We start from the raw sequence: 16,595 nt of genomic DNA, 5'->3' as shown, positions 1-16,595 counted from the left end.
TCACCTGTTTATTATGCCCTGTCTAAAAAAAACAAAACAAGTCAAAATTGTTAGCAGACTGCAAAAATCTAGGCAGTGGGAAAAACCAAACTCATCTCCCCAAACAGAAGAGTTGGTAGTGTTTCTCCTGCACTGGTCAGGAGAAAGTCATTTACCCTACCAGACGCAGTGTGTCCAGGTCCTGGAGAGTAAGTGGACTCTGTTACAGTGAAGTCAGGAATATTTCATCGGGCTTTTTTTTTTTTTTTGGTCTGGAAGAAATGTCTCATAAGACTGGCCAGTGTCCCTTTGTTATGAGTCCACATTCAACAAGTGGCCCTCTGATTTCTAATTTTACCTCCTATTTAAGGCAGGAGTGGATATGAATAGCAAGGTCTCTAAACATGTCTGTATCTTTTATTGTTAATTAATACATTTGCATTTTGTTTTATATCTCAAACTTTTATGACTGTTGAGGTTAATAGCTACACCTAATAATTGAGTCAGTTCAAGTTCATTTTCAAGGTCAAGTTTCTTGGACACACCTCGACATATCTGGACTAAAACCTAAAACACGTGATTAGAGCAGAATAAGGCAAATAGGTTGGCCAGCTAGCTTTTCTCTATGATTACTTTATGCCGTACTACTATAACTCCAACAACAGGAAGAAGATTTTTGTGGTAGGTGAAATAATTTTTTGCACTTCATGACTGAAGACAAAGAATGAGCAAATGCTATAGGTGACAGAGGCAATAACGCTGTTTCAGTTCCAAGCATCTGGCTTTTGAAAACATTTGCATGAGAGTTAAAAACTTTTCAAGTTGTATGCATGCCCAATATCATTTAACATAGCTAAAGACTGTTATACAATATTGAGGAATGCAATCAATCCTTAAGTTATGTGTCCTATTCCATGTTAGGCATTATGTACAATGTCTGGAAATCCTAACTGAACAAGGCACACAAATAAATAACTAAAATAATCAGTGATGAATTGTGAGATCATGTACAAGGCATAGTGATGGCAAGGGACAGAGAAGTCCCTGATCTTGGGGCTAAGACAGCTCCCTCTGAGCTATGTTTTGAAAGAAATGCCATGTATTGCTGTCTTGGCTGAGGAGGAGAAAGGGAATTCTACGTAGAGGAAATGGCTGGGAAGCAAAGCCTGGAAAGTATGAAACAGATTGGTTTGTACAGCACATTGCTGGAATATTGTCCAGGCAACAGGAAGAGGTAGAAGGCATGCCTGTTAATGACTTAATCAGGTGGGTGTTGGAGGGGTTGTTGGTGACACTGAAAATAGGGAAACAACATGACATTAAGAAAAGTGTTGCTGTCGTGACAGAAAGGCAAAGGTGAGCAGGAGAGAGGAAGACCAGCAAAGAGTGTAGGTCCTGAATTAAGGCAGTTGTAATGAGACTGAAAAAGAAAAGGCAGGTTTGCGAATGGTTTGGCAGCTAGAACCGGGAGGGCTTTGTGACAGATTGTGTTTGGGGGCGAGAGAGGGAGGAACTAGCATAACGCCTAAATTACTGGCTTTGGAACATAGGAATCTTTTATTATATCTTTCTCTAAACCATTATACATTATTCATTATGAGATTGAAGATGTGCCTGTGTAGTGAAACATCATTCATTTCCGACTAAGGGAATCCCTAGATTAGAAATCAACCCCACCTACTCCCATCCATGTTTTCCTGTCCATTTTGTGTTTTCTCAGGAAGCTATGAGATCTGGCTCCAGGGAAAAAACAAAAACAAAAACATGTATAACTAAAACAGACCGATTGTCCTAGAGAAAGAAAAATATGAAAGCCAGAAGATACAATTAAACACATTTGGAATGCTTAGAACTAAGTGTCCATGGCTTTATCACAGACTGCAGCTGTGCTTGGTGTATACAGCTCTGCCTGGTTTTCATTAAGCAAAGAAACTGGCTTTCAAGAGCGAAAATGTAAAAACTTATCAAGTTACAGGATAACCAGAGACTTGTGCTTGAAAATTTAGATGTATATTAACAAAATTCCATCTTGATTTTTTCTACTGGATAAAAATAATGAAGCAAATATATATTATTCTTTTTTTTTAAGATTTTTTTTATTTATTTATTTTGACAGAGAGAGAGAGACAGCAACAGCGAGAGAGGGAACAAAGGCAGGGGGAGCGGGAGAGGGAGAAGCAGGCTTCCCGCGGAGCAGGGAGCCCGATGCGGGGCTCGATCCCAGGACCCTGGGACCGTGACCTGTGCCGAAGGCAGACGCTTAACGATTAAGCCACCCAAGCGCCCCAAATATATATTATTCTAAATGTGTATTGCATTCTCATATTAAGGATGTTGGAGGATTAAAAAGTTTACAGGAATATTATTTCTCAGATTTTGCTCAGAGTGTCATATTGCTTCATATCTTGCCTCTGTGTGACCATTAGGGAGGCATTCTAGTGTCGTGGTCGGTAAGCTAAGCTCTGGAGTTAGATTGCCCCAGATCAAACACTGACTCTGTCACTTATGCCTCTGGGCACTTCATCAGTTGCCCCTGTTATCTTGTCACACACATGAAGCTAATAATATCAACATGATCTTTGGGCAGAGCCCAATTCCAACATAGAAATATTAGATAGAATTTGACTTCAAGAAATATATGATCTAATTCAGTGGTGCTCAAACTTTATTGGGCATTAGAATCACCTGGAGGGCTGGTTAAGACATAGATTGCTGGGCCCACCCCCACATTTTCCAATGTAGTAGATCTGGGATGGGGATCAAATATTTGCACATCTAGCAAATTCCAGGTGATGGTCTGGGGCCTATACTTCGAGAAATACTGATCTAATTGAAAGAGAATTCTTTAGAAAAAAAAAAGAAGAGAGGCATAATAGTACTTAGAAAACATGAGTATAGGGGTGCCTAGGTGGCTCAGTCGGTTAAGCGTCTGCCTTTGGCTCAGGTCATGATCCCAGGGTCCTGCGATTGAGCCCCTCATCGGGCTCCCTGCTCAGCGGGGAACCTGCTTCTCCCTCTCCCACTCCCCCTGCTTGTGTTCCCTCTCTCGTCTCTCTCTCTGTCAAATAAATAAATAAAATCTTAAAAAAAAAAAAAAAGAAAACATGAGTATACAGTTTGTCACAATTTTATTTAGGAAGCTAGACTATAGACACTGGGAAATCCAGTGGCTGATGAGCCATTAAGTGAGAATCACTAACTTTGTTTTATTACTAGGATGACCTTGAGTTTCTACCATTGTAGGAATGCATCCCCATAATTAGAGTATGCATTAGCCCCACTCAGAGAAACCAATTAATTCAACTCACCTTTTCCAGTATTTTAGGGTTTTATGCTTGAACCTGAACCAGACCAAACCATGAACCATCAACTGGTTATACCAGACTAATTTGTTGAACTCCAGAACTAAATTAAATCTGAGGGACGCCTGGATGGCGGTTAAGTGTCTGCCTTCAGCTCAGGTTATGATCCCAGGTTCTGGGATCAAGTCCCGCATGGGGCTCCTTGCTCTGCAGGGAGCCTGCTTGTCCCTCTGCCTGCTGCTGCCCCTGCTTGTGCTCTCTCTCTGACATATAATAAAATCTTCAAAAATAAATTAATTAATTAATTAAATCCCAGATACCCTTATACCCTTTCCCTCGAGTGTGAGCCAAATGAAAGAGATTTGTTTAAAAAAAAAATGAACTAGTTCAAATTAGAAACAAACCTTTTAGTTTTTTAAAACAATTGAAATCCAAGATCATATTTCCTAACATACCAATTCATTAAAAGTGAAATGAAACAAAACAAAATGCTGTTTAAGGGGTACTTAGTACCCCTGTACTAAGTAACAAGTAGTTGACTGAAATGCTAAAATAGTAAATCCCTCTAAGAGTCTGGGTCCCGGCAAGAAAAAACATCCCACTCATAGGTTTCAAATCAAGACACTTTAATGAAGGAATTCCTTGCGGTGATGTGGGAAGGGATTTAAGGAAACAAAAGAGTGATGTTGGGGAAGACAGGCAACAGCAGAAAGTCATTACCAAGGGGTCTAAGAGGCTGAAGAAGAACATGGCCTTTACTGAACCCAGTGAGAAGAGCCATGGAAAAGACAGGAGATTTAGTCTTGGGGAACACCCCATCCCCACCCCACCCCCATACACCACAACATACACAAATTAAAACAGGGTTGCTTAATCAAGAAGGAGATGGAGAAGAAATACCCCAGCCTTTCTCTCCTCCCAGCCTCTGATCACTTCCTGATGCCTCCCCCTGTCTGAACTGAAAAATCTGGTGTCAGTGGAGCCCCAGTGACTGATCTACAGGGTCAGCTTCCTGGCAGAGCAGGGCAAGTGGTGGAGGCCAGATGGAGACTGACCAACACAATCTCCCTTTTCACCAAGTTAATGCTAGACATTCGATGAAGGATTCGTAGCTGAGTTAATGTATGTAAAATGCTTGGAGAAGTCCCTGGCAAGGAAGAAGCATTGTACTCTGAAAGTTAGCTGTTACTGTTGCTACCGGCTGGCCCTGTTTTGTGGATAAGGAAACTAAGGCTCATGGGCTTTAAGCAACTTTTCCTTGGTTAGCACTAGTGACAGAGCCCACACTCAAATGCAGGTTTTCAGATTCCAGTTTTGTACAAATTCTGCTATGAAAATTGACTATCACAACATGTAAGGTAATGTGTTGCATACATAATTAATTTTATAATTTCTTGCTTTTAGAAAAAAACATCCTTATTTACTCTCTGGACCTGACTAAAGAAATCTGAAACCAAATTAAGACCTTATATATATAAATAAAATAAAATGAACTATTATTTCAAAGACAGTTCAGCATATATAATAATAGTTATAGTGATAGTAATGGTGATATTAGTAGTAATTGCAATAGTTGTTAAAATTTTTGAATGTTTACTTTATATCTAGTACTATGCTATTTTTCATGTCTTGTACTAATATAACCACTAACCTATGTCACTTTTTTTTATTTGAGTATAGTTGACACACAATGTTACATTAGTTTCAGGTGCATTGCGCTATGCTCACCACAAGTATAGCTCCCATCTGGCCCCATACACCACTATTACAATACCATTGACTATATTCCAAATGCTGGGCCTTTTATTCCCATGACTAATTCATTCCATAACTGGAAGCCTGTATCTCTCACTTTTGGGCAATTTTGCCCGTTCCCCTCCTCCACATGTCACCCATTTTTTATTTCCTGTTTTTCTTTCTTTCTTTTTTTTTTTTAACTTGGAAATAGTCTACTTGGAGGATTTTGCAATTGGTGAGTTAAATAAATTTTACCTTACTCTGCTGGCCCTTGTCTGACCATTTAAGGTTTTATAAAATCATTTAAAATGTGATGTATATAGTATCTTCAAAAGAAAAAAAACCTCCCAGATAACAATGTATTTTTTCCCTGTAACTGTTGGAGAACATGTTCATCCCATTATCCTGCCATGATACAAAATTAGCCCTAAGGCCAGAGGCGTGAATTGGCCATGCATTTAGTATTGGATTACATGAAATAAGACATCTTGAAAATAAACACAGTTAGCTTCTTATTTGTGTCAGGTCAGCTTTTTTGGCAACAGATTTTAAACAATGAGATAACCATTTACCCTTAGGTCTTTGCATTTTAGGTTTTTAGAGTTTCAGTTCAAAGAAGGTATAATCAGTAAGCTGAAAAATCACATGTACATTTTCAGTCAGCTAAAGAAACAAACAAAAAATGTTTTTTTCAGTGGAGATGATTTCTATCCTGTCACACTATCTGTCACTTTTTCTCTGATGATGGAGCAATTATCAGACAAGGACACTCTAACCAGTGGCTCATCGTGAAATTTCAGTTTTTTCTTGGCAGTCAAGTTTCAGAGTTGTCAGTAAGAGTCCTTGTCACAATAGCATTAGAGAGATGTCTGTACTTTGAAAATCAACCACATGAAAGAAAACAATCTTAGATGTACACCTTGTGCTTCACTTTCTACTTTGTTGTCTACTTACAGCGTGGGTTGGCCCAAAAGAAGTTACCTAATTATAGTATAAGCTGAACCATATGAAAGTTCAATATTTGGCCAATTATTGATTGCTAAATGCCAATTTGACATCGGACAGCAATGTCATATGGTTTGTCTTAGTAGTTCTGGTACTGATTGAAGCAGTCCATGCCCATGGAACAGTGACATTTCATTTACAGCCTCTTGTAAAATTCACACCGTTGGTAAACATACTGCCTCTGCACATTCGACAAATGAGGGTCACTTTTAATTTTTTCCCCTTTTGTTGAAGATTTCAAGCAAATATGAATGTCCAAGAAATCTGTGCAATTGAGATTTTAAGGTGTTTCTAAAGGGTTTATACATGTAAAGTGTCTACTCAAATTCCTGGCATATGATAGGTGCTCAGAATAATTGAGTCATTAGGTCACTAGTCTGAGTATATCTAATGGTAATATAGTAGCATACTGTGATATGGTCTTTACTGGTTACACAATGCTGTTACAAGCATTATTTTACTTAGAGTCAACTTCCTAACCCATTCAACTGACATGTCAAATCAGATTCCGAGTTTAAAAGGCAGTATTGCATTATTACATAAATACTCTTCTAGTTAGCAGAGAAGCTGAAAAGAAAAGGAAAAGATTTTTTATGCATTTGTATAAACTGGATATTAGAAAATGTCATAGTTATGTTTATTTTTCTGGTGAGATTGGGAGGTGATTTCTTACACACAGTTGTCTGTCTTGTGGTGAACTTGAGGCATTGACTTATGTGATTAACAAGGAAACATCAGCATTTATAAAGAGTTTTGAGGAGTGAGATACTGATTTTATAATTATGGCACTGTACTCCAATTCTCATTTCTTGTGTCTACCCAAATTCTTATAATTTGACAAGTTCACTACAACCCCTGTATGTTAGTTTCTCTTTGATGTTACTATCACTGCTCTTAAATACAGAGGAAACTGTGTGCTGCAACAGGCGGATGGGCAGATGAGTCAGCTGGCTGCGCCCGCTGTACACATGGCCCACAGGTGTTTGTTTGGCTTCAGTATACTTTATGGGCAGAAGTTTTTAAAGGGTCCCACGCCACTTTACGAATCTATTTTTTCTGCAGTTCCTTTGTACCAACCACATCTACAGAACAGGCCCTAAAGTTTAGAAGTTTTAACCTCCAGAGGAGAGGAAGTTTGGTGATTTCCTCAGCAGTTTGGGGCCAAGTTAGATCCCGGGACTTTGCAGGTGCAGATTTACAGTGCAGATTAGATTCAGCAGGTCTGTGGCCTGGAGTGTTGCATGTTTAATAAATCCATAGGGGGTCCTGATGCTGTTGCTCAATGGACCACACTTTACTCTGAGTAGCAAAGAATGAGACATTTCTACTTTTTTGACCTACTGGTATCTCAGAAGTAATGAGACCAAGCTCAAACTTACCATCTTCCTCCCAAAACCAGATAGTCTTCCTCTTGAGTTCTTACTCATTTTTACTGTTACTAATTCTCCACCAAACCTCAGAGTAATGCAAGGCTCCTTCTTATGCCTCCCACTACCAAATGCAAAACAGTTTTGAAGTTCTGATTCTTCCCTCTTGTCTATTAAGCCCATTCCTTACTTTTCATTCTGCCGCTACTACTGGACCAGACTCTAGGACCTTTTTGTTCCTAACTGCTCAGCCAGCTCTTCCCATCTCCACTCAGCCTACTCCGCTCCATTCACAACTGCCATTCTAAAAAGCAGTGCTTAGGGGCGCCTGGGTGGCTCAGTCGTTAAGCATCTGCTGTTCGGCTCAGGTCATGGTCCCAGGGTCCTGGGATGAGCCCCGCATCGGGCTCTGTGCTCGGCGGGAAGCCTGCTTCTCCCACTCCCCCTGCTTGTGTTCCCTCTCTCACTGTGTGTCTCTCTCTGTCAAATAAATAAATAAATTCTTAAATAAATAAATAAATAAATAAATAAATAAATAAATAAATAGAAGTGCTTATTTATAGTAATATTCTGCTGAAAACCCATCTGGAATAGAGTCTAGAGGACCTTACCCAGAACTCCAAGCCCCACTCTCTGGCCCCTCTTTTTCCATGCTTATCTCCTTATGTATGTTCTTACATGCAAACCTCATGGATTACCTGAATACTTTTGGTGCTTTCAGTTCTCCTGACTGTCCCAAGTTCCTGTGTTACTCTAAGTGTCATATGCATGCTACAAGATGTAAGCACCTAAAAGAGCCTGGAGTGAACAGCTTCATGACCCAAGTGGCATTTCATTGGGCCTTGAGTGTAATAAGATTTCTACAGAGATTATTAACTGTTTCTTTCTACATTTCTGTATTGTTGGATTATTTAATGGACTTTCATAATTAAAAAAAAGAGAAATTCAATAAGTTTAAATTTTTAATGAATAGATTAATGACAACAACAAAAGAGCATCCCTTGGGCTTCTGTTTCCATTGCACAATCCATAACCAAGCAGGTATCCCATTGCAATTATTTTTCTTGTTTCTGTTTTACACCAAGCTTCTTCCCAGGAGGGAGCAAGCCTTGTTCATCTTTGTATCTCCAGCATTGAGTATAGTGTGTAGTACAAGGCAGGCATTCAATCAGGAGGATCCAGGGTTTGGAGCCTGAAGTTTATACAATATAGGAGCCCCTCTTTAAGAAATAGAGTTGAAAATTTTCTCTAAATTTTCGAAAACATATGATCTGGAGAAATACATTGCTAAGGCCCCTTATAGGATCTTGGAAGGGGGCCATGCAAATGTGGGGGTTGGAGGTGGGGCGGTAGATCCCAAAGCTTAAACTGCTTTAACCCCATAGTATAGCCTCTTCTGCTCCATAATTTTTTTCTGTTGTTGTTGTTGGGTTACTAGTATTATTTTAATGAAAGAAAGATTGAGTGAATCTTTTTTTCTCCCATGTACAAGTCATCTTTTATTGAGTGTTAATTCTAAAGGTAGAATATGAAAGAACTCAAGGGTGCCAGACAAAGGTCATGGTCAGGAATGCAGAATGTGCCTCCACACTGGGCCCTCTTCAGTGTTGCTTGCCTAGCCACTCATGTTTGAGTTCCTTGTAGTGATGACAGTAGTTGAAAAGCACATAAGCGGGCACCTGGGTGGCTCAGTCGTTAAGCATCTGCCTTCGGCTCAGGTCATGATCCCAGGGTCCTGGGATCGAGTCCTGCGTCAGGCTCCCCACTCAGCGGGGAGTCTGCTTCTCCCTCTGCCTGCAGCTCTGCCTACTTGTGCTCTCTCTGTTTCTCTGTCAAATAAATAAAATCTTTAAAAAAAAAAAAAAGAAAAGCACATAAGCTGCCAGCACCATAGAAGTCCCAAGGACACCTGCTTTCTTCACATTGACATACTTGATGTAATACCAGCCGCAACCTCTTTGAAATGCTCCAGCAGTGCCTTTAGGATGAAATCCCACATCAGTATCCAGCTTGGCATCTCTCCTAGTTTGACCACCACGAGCTGCTGCTTCTTCACTGGTATGGATGACTCCATCTTGGAGTCCTGAGGGTCTGCTATCAATATTGAGTGAATCTTACTGATTCACTGTAATTTTCACATCTGTGACCTTTCATGTTGTCCTCTCTGAGCATGGGGCACCTGGCATCCATCTGAGGGTGTTCCACTTTTAGGAAACCGACTTCCTTTAGGTTACATGCTATAAGGGCCCTGGGTTTCCTGGAGTTTGTAGGAATTTCAGATACCCTGAGATCATTCTTTAACAGCACAACCTTCACTAACAAATGTTCTAATGAAGCCAGTTTTCAGACTCTGTTTGTATTTTGAAATGAAAACATTGCCTTATAACACCACCATTCTCTAAGTCTTTCAAAATGTGTTCCAAATATTTCCTTCTAATTGGAAACTTCCCTATGAAATCATGGACTTTGAATTCAGTTTATATTCTTTTTGATGCTTTTCAAGGGCACATTTCTTACAGCTAGTTTTACAAGAGGGAACACTTCTTGTAAAAATATGAGACCCCTTTGTAGTTTCATGTTTTTTTTTTTAAGATTTTTATTTATTTATTTATTTATTTATTTGAGAGAGAGAAAGAGAGAGCGAGAGAGCATGAGAGAGAGGAGGTTCAGAGGGAGAAGCAGACTCCCCGCCGAGCGGGGAGCCAGATGCGGGACTCGATCCCGGGACTCCAGGATCATGACCTGAGCCAAAGGCAGTCACCCAACCAACTGAGCCATCCAGGCGCCCCATAGTTTCATGTTATTAAAGAATATTTGTGTATATATATATATATATATATGAAGTACATTTCATATATATGTATTTCACTCTTAAATATTTCAGAAAAAAATTACTGAGATTCATTAATATTTGCTATTTGTGTGAAGAGGGGCAGCTGAAAGGTACATTGGTCAACATCTCCCTATCTAAAGTTCGTTCCCCTGCCCCAGTTACTCTGTTGTCACCCTGTTTGTTGCATTCATAGCACTTACACCAAACTGTTACTGTCTTGCTCATATCTTTGTTTGTTTATCTAGGCACCTCCTAGATGATGGGTAAATCTTCAGCGTCAACTGTTCTTTAATGACACTACTGGTTGCAAAGACTTTCATTTCCCACCAGGTCTTTAGATTCTAGGTCTGCAAAATGCTGTATGAGAAGAGAACCACTCTCCCTGGTTGATCCTTGTGTGCTTCTCAAATCAACTCCAAAGGGCTAAATTTACGAGAACCTCTCAGCCCCGTCTTCCTCTCAGCTGCCAGCTGACTCCTTCCCTCTCCCTTCCACTGCCTGCTCACTAAATCAGCCTGGTAGTCCTTGAGTGCCTTTGTTCACTTCATTTCCTCTGGATTCCTCCCCTCCCCCAACCCTTGCCCAGCCCATGTGGAGGAATGATTTGAGCCATAATTTTCCTTTTGATTAGCCAAGTGATCTTGGACAGACCTCTCTGAACCTTAGTTTCTTCATCTGTAAAGTGTAGATATTAAGAGTACCACCGTAGGTGGCGTCTCATAGTAGGACTTCATTCAGTAAATGACAGCCATCATCATCATTGTTGTTTTTATTATTAATGTCTTTCAGGCTTCACCTCTTTGGCTTATCTTCAGTCATTGTTTATCATTGCTGATAATTTGAAAATAACTTCAGAATCATTTGTATGTTTTACTCTTGAATTAGATTTGAGCTCTTTGAAAGGAAATCTTCTACTGTTACTGCTTTATGTACACTGCCCTGTGTGCTGTAGATCTAAAGCAGTGGTTGTCTGCAATGGAATTAATCCACAACTCTTGAAATTGCACCTAAAGAAAGTGTAAAATGTATCTTCTGCTTATTTGTGGATATTCTGCTTTTGCTGTCTGGATAATATAATTTAGGTGCCTTTTCTATTTGCGGCCTTTTAGAAGCTTTCCCCAATAAAGATAATAAAGGGAGAAACTTTTTACATGTCTACTTTCTGTAAGAATTTTCCCCAATTTTTAAATTATTTAACTATTTTTAATTTCAAATTGTGCTTAGAGTTTCAAGACTTAATGCATGGGGACAATAGATGACTCTATAACCTGGAAACAAGATGGCCTTCAGAGAACTAAACTGGAAGCAGCAAATCTGTAGAGTGGGTGATAGAATTAACCCACCCTAGGAGATGATATTATATAAAGTAGAAAGGATTAGGAATAGTCAGATTTTTATCAAGGGGCAAGCAGGGTAGAGGAATCTTGAAAGCTGTTACCTAATCAATTATATTACACCCTAACAAAGAAAGAACATGTTCATTAAGAACTGGCAGGAGGTGGTATATATAAAATCCTAAAGAAAGAAAAAGCCATTAAGTAAGATTTTGGACAGAATTAATCAAATATTCTTTTGGGAGAGATAGTCAAGAGATATACTGAACTGACCACACATGAATTTTTATTTTTTCATTTTATTTTTATTATTCATTTGAGAGAAAGAGCACATGCGCGTGAGAGAAGCGACCAGGGCAGAGGGAGAGGGGGAGAGAGAATCTCAAGCAGGCTGTATCTCACCACCCTCAGGTCCTAACCTGAGCCGAAATCAAGGCTCTGATGCTTAACCGACTGAGCCACCCAGGCGCCCCCGACCACACAGGAATTATAGACACACTCTGTAGGTGGGTGAGAATGGCTTTGAAATTTACATGGTCTACACAAACTAACCCCCAAGACCACCCATCTCTCTTGGCTCCCTAAGCAACCTAAGCAACCTTCTGAAGATCTATTCAGCCTCCTAACACCTCTATCCACTGATAACTGGAATGCTCTCTAGAAAATTACCTTCCTTCATTGGAAATTTGCATTGTGATTTAACCATAAGTTCCTTGCAGGGACAGATCCAGAATTTGAGAGGGACGGATCCAGAATTGTAAACATTTTTTTTAGAATTAGGGGGGCTCTCTTTGAGAAAAAGAATACAAAATGGCAAATATGAAATTGCTTCCACGGCAGACGAGCACAGGCAAATGGGCCTGAAGCTTTACCTTTGTCAGCATCACAGTGAAGCCATTGAAGTAGGATCAGTGCAGGTGCTGAGAGCCCTTCAGCTCTGGGTGTACCATCCTGCAAAGCTGAGGGCCAGACGCATGGAGCCCCTCAAGCAGCAGCCTTCTCACTCTCTCCCACAGAACTTATAATCATCATAATAAAAATTACCACAAAGGAGTCTAATTCCATACTGCTTCTTAAAAAGATTTTGGCACTTTAACTTTTTATGACCCTTTCTACCTATATTATCATCCTGTTCAAAGATACAGAACCTCTCTCCCATTTCTTAACTCTTCCCAGATTCTGTCTCGTTTTCTGTATTCCAAATAGATAACAATGTTACATAAAGTACAAAAAGAGAAATCTGTGAAGATATAGCAGTGCTCAAAACAAGATTTAAATGTCTATGGGCCAGAAAGAGAAGAAAACTTACAGCAGTAGGCATGATGAAGGTGTGGCCTGACACACTCTAGGTCTGCTAGGAAGCCGGCCAGGCCTGTGGTTCTTATATGGTAACAGAGAGTAAGGATGCCCCATCTGAGGTAGTGGGAGAGTGTTAGATTGACAGCTTTTAAAGCCCTCGGCTGTAGTAGGGCTCATTGTTCTTGAGAAGAGGCTAACAAAATCTGTAGCCTGGAGCCCCAGTTTATATTAAGATGTATACCTAGAGAGCAGGAGGTCACGGACACAGCCCAGAGACTAGGAATTGAGCCCTGTTCAGTTTGGTCCAAAAGCTATTAGGTGGGATTGAGCAAGGTTGTGCACGGTGCCGGTGCATGAATAGATTCGCGGTGGCCTGGGTGGGCTGTCAGAGCCTCAGCAAGGTGAGGAGTGTGTTCATATGAAGGAGCTGTCTGGCATGGGGCGTCCACATGGTTGGAGGTAGTTGTGTCAGCCATGGAGGAATCCTTACATTGATTGATCAAGTAAGAAAATACTAAGGATAATGGTGTTGGGCTGGAATTGAAGATTCCACTATGAACTCATGGTTTTCAATGAACAGATGAGAGAGAAAGAAAGAGAGAGGGAGAGATATTCAAATACATATATTCCTAGTTTTGTCCACTGAGAGAGTCTGGGAGCAGTGGCATCCCAAAAGCATTGAGTACATCTAGCATTCAGATCTTAGTTTCTAAGTACTCTTCTTCAGAGGTCCTTGGAGAATTGGTTGACTTCAGTACTGAGGTAGGGAAAATACAAGATGAGCCCAGAACCTCTTTTAGAGCCTGAAATAAAGAAGTGCTCAAAGAATGACGGGAACACAGACACCACCTTGTTGGGGCTCCTACTGGAAAAAGGTGGGGCAATTTGAGCAAGAAAATGAAGCATAGACTATAATGTATTCAATAAAGTAGGAAACCATGAGTTCAAACAGGTATAAAAAAAGTAGTGAATAAGTTAATAGTTTGATGAGGAGTGGTATATAATCTCAAAGCCTCCTCACAAAATATTTATTAAAAGTAATTTCACAGTGCAGAAGCCAAGCAGACAGGAACTTAAACAAGTGATTGAAGTTAATGTCACCAGTAATGGTACAAATACGAATCATGTGTCACTTGAATAGGATAAAATGAGAACGCATCATCGCTTGTGTGGTATTCCTGCCTAAGATGTATAACAGGTACCTAATCATGAAGAAGCATCAGACAAACCCACACTGAAGAACATTATGCAAAATAAATGGCCTATAAACATTGAAAGTATCATGCTTATGATAGTCAAGGAAAGACCAAGGACTGTTCTGATAGAACGAAACTAAGGAGACATGATAACTAAAGGTGTTGTCTGTTTTGCAAGATCTGGATTTAGGACTGCCTCTTTTTCTTACAAAGTGCATGTTTGGGGATAATTGGAGGAACTTGAATAGAACCTGAGAATTATGGTAAAGTATCAATATTAATTTCCTGACTTTAGCGGTTATATGGGAGAATGTTTTCATTTATAGGAAATACAAAAGTGTTGGAGAGTAATGGAGCATAATGTCAGCCATTTACTCTCAAATGGGTAAGGAAAAACAGTTTTTTATATTATATGTGTATATTTTCTCTGAGTTTGAGATTGTTTATATGTATATTTATTTATATATTTCATTGCCTTTGTGTGTTTTGTGTTTTGAATATCCATGTCCAGCCAAGTTCCCCCAAAGCAGATTTTAGTGGGACCTATCAGCTGTAAGCAGTGACCTTGGGATAGGTGGTGACTTTTGCCATGCTACAATGAGAAAAGCTTGTTTTTCCTTTTAGTGACAATGCGTAAACTGCTCAAGAAGCTTGATGGGATGGTTATCTTTGGCAGGTCACCATGCCCCAGTCATACAGAGGCTCAGCACTGCCACCCTAGTTAAAGGCCATTCTACAGGATTTTCTAGAAGCAGGCATGCAAATGATGATATGACAAGGGACACCAGTGACGATTCCTTGCTCTGGAATTTTGTCACAGGCCTTGCAAATCATGTGATCAGAGGAGCTGATGATTTTAATGATTTAATATCAATCCTACCATGTCCACTTTTGTTTGGTTTCTCTTTTATTCAATAGATTTTTATTGAGCCCGACTATGTTACAGGTCCTGTAGTAATCTGAAAAATAAAAAGGTGAAAAAAAGGCCCTCACACTTTCCACTATGAACAAAAGGGGGGGTCGGGTGAGGAAGCAGATATTTACTATCTAAGAGACGAAGGAGTGGGACACAGAGGGGAGGACACTGTCTCTTAGGAAGGCTTCAGAAAGAAAAGGAGTATGAGCTTAAAGTTAAAGGATAAGGTTACTTCAAATTTTACCAAGTGTTTAGAAATTTAAGTGATATTTAAATAACTTTTTGGGGGCGCCTGGGTGGCTCAGTTAAGCGTCTGCCTTTGGCTCAGGTCATGATCCCAGGGTCCTGGGATCGAGCCCTGCATCAGGCTCCCTGCTCCGTGGGAAGCCTGCTTCTCCCTCTCCCACTCCCCCTGCTTGTGTTCCCTCTCTCGCTGTGTCTCTCTCTGTCGAATAAATAAATAAAATCTTAAAAAAAAAAAAAAGATAAGTTTAAAATAAATGAATAAATACATAAATAAAAATAAAATATATGACTTTTTGTATGTGGACAAAAATACAGAGAAAAAAGGGGGGGTAGGATGGGAAAGAAACAGCAGTTTTAAGGAAAATGCCTCAACAGTGAAAACGTTATGTATGTATCTTCACCTACATTATGCTACAAAGTAAATCTTTTTAAAAGTACATTTTCCCCGGGGCCTGTGTGGCTCATTGGTTGGGCGTCGGACTTTTGGTTTCCGCTCAGGTCATGATCTCAGGGTGGTGAGACGGAGCTGCCTGCATTGGCCTCTGTGCTTGGGATTCTCTCTCCCTTTCGCTCTGCATCCCCCAGCCCGCCCTGCACCAGCGGCATGTGCGTGCTCTCTCCCTAAAATAAAATAAAATTTAAAAGTACATTTTTCAAGAGGTAAAGAAGTAGATAAAATAGTGAATTGTCATGAAACAAATAGATGTATTTTTTTGGAGCTTTATCCTGTGTTCTCAGGTCCCTTTTAGCTCTAATAGTTCTCCACAGGATTCTCATTCCCAGTAGCTCTGTCACCTCCCACTCCATTTCAGAGGTGATAGTCAATGCCACTCTGAAGAATCCAGGCACTTGACTCATTTCTAAACTTTCTTTTCAGTTTCAAATCTCCTAAAGCTGTAACTCAGCTGTCAGCTTGTGGAAATGGATCATTCAGCACCCTTGCAACTTTCCCAGTGACTTCCTAAGGACTTAGCCGTTCTACAACTGATGTCTTCTGTGCCTGATCACTTGGGAATCCAGTGGACTAGGGGCCTCTTGGACCCTCCAGTAGCTGAACTGTCCTTGTTAGTTTCACCAGGAACATTCTGGACTTCATCACTTCCTTCCGTTCTGGCCTGATATTTGAAAGCCGCAGTAGAGTTACTAAGGGCCAGATGTCCAGTGCTTTTCTAAAAATCAAGACGCTGTGAGGGGCGCCTGGGTGGCTCAGTCGTTAGGCGTCTGCCTTCGGCTCAGGTCATGATCCCAGGGTCCTGGGATCGAGTCCCGCATCGGGCTCCCTGCTCCGCGGGAAGCCTGCTTCTCCCTCTCCCACTCCCCCTGCTTGTGTTCCTGCTCTCCCTATCTCTCTCTCTCTGTCAAATAAATAAATAAAATCTTT

At 40.4% G+C, this 16,595-nt stretch overlaps 1 long non-coding RNA gene across 2 annotated transcripts in view; it reads left to right on the top strand.

Annotated features, from left to right (window-relative positions):
- The window catches only part of LOC116642915, a 61,719-nt gene extending 45,321 nt beyond the window's left edge, over positions 1-16,398 (top strand). For both annotated transcript variants that reach the window (XR_004301433.1, XR_004301432.1), the window contains one exon: positions 16,092-16,398. This is a non-coding gene — a long non-coding RNA (uncharacterized LOC116642915). The remainder of the gene's footprint in view (positions 1-16,091) is intronic.
- Positions 16,399-16,595: the final 197 nt, after the last annotated feature.

This window comes from Phoca vitulina, unplaced genomic scaffold, assembly GCF_004348235.1.
Source record: "Phoca vitulina isolate PV1807 unplaced genomic scaffold, GSC_HSeal_1.0 scaffold25, whole genome shotgun sequence".
Classification (NCBI taxonomy): domain Eukaryota; kingdom Metazoa; phylum Chordata; class Mammalia; order Carnivora; family Phocidae; genus Phoca; species Phoca vitulina.
Note: the sequence above shows the minus strand (reverse complement) of the source record. Positions and strands in the feature narration are given on the sequence as shown.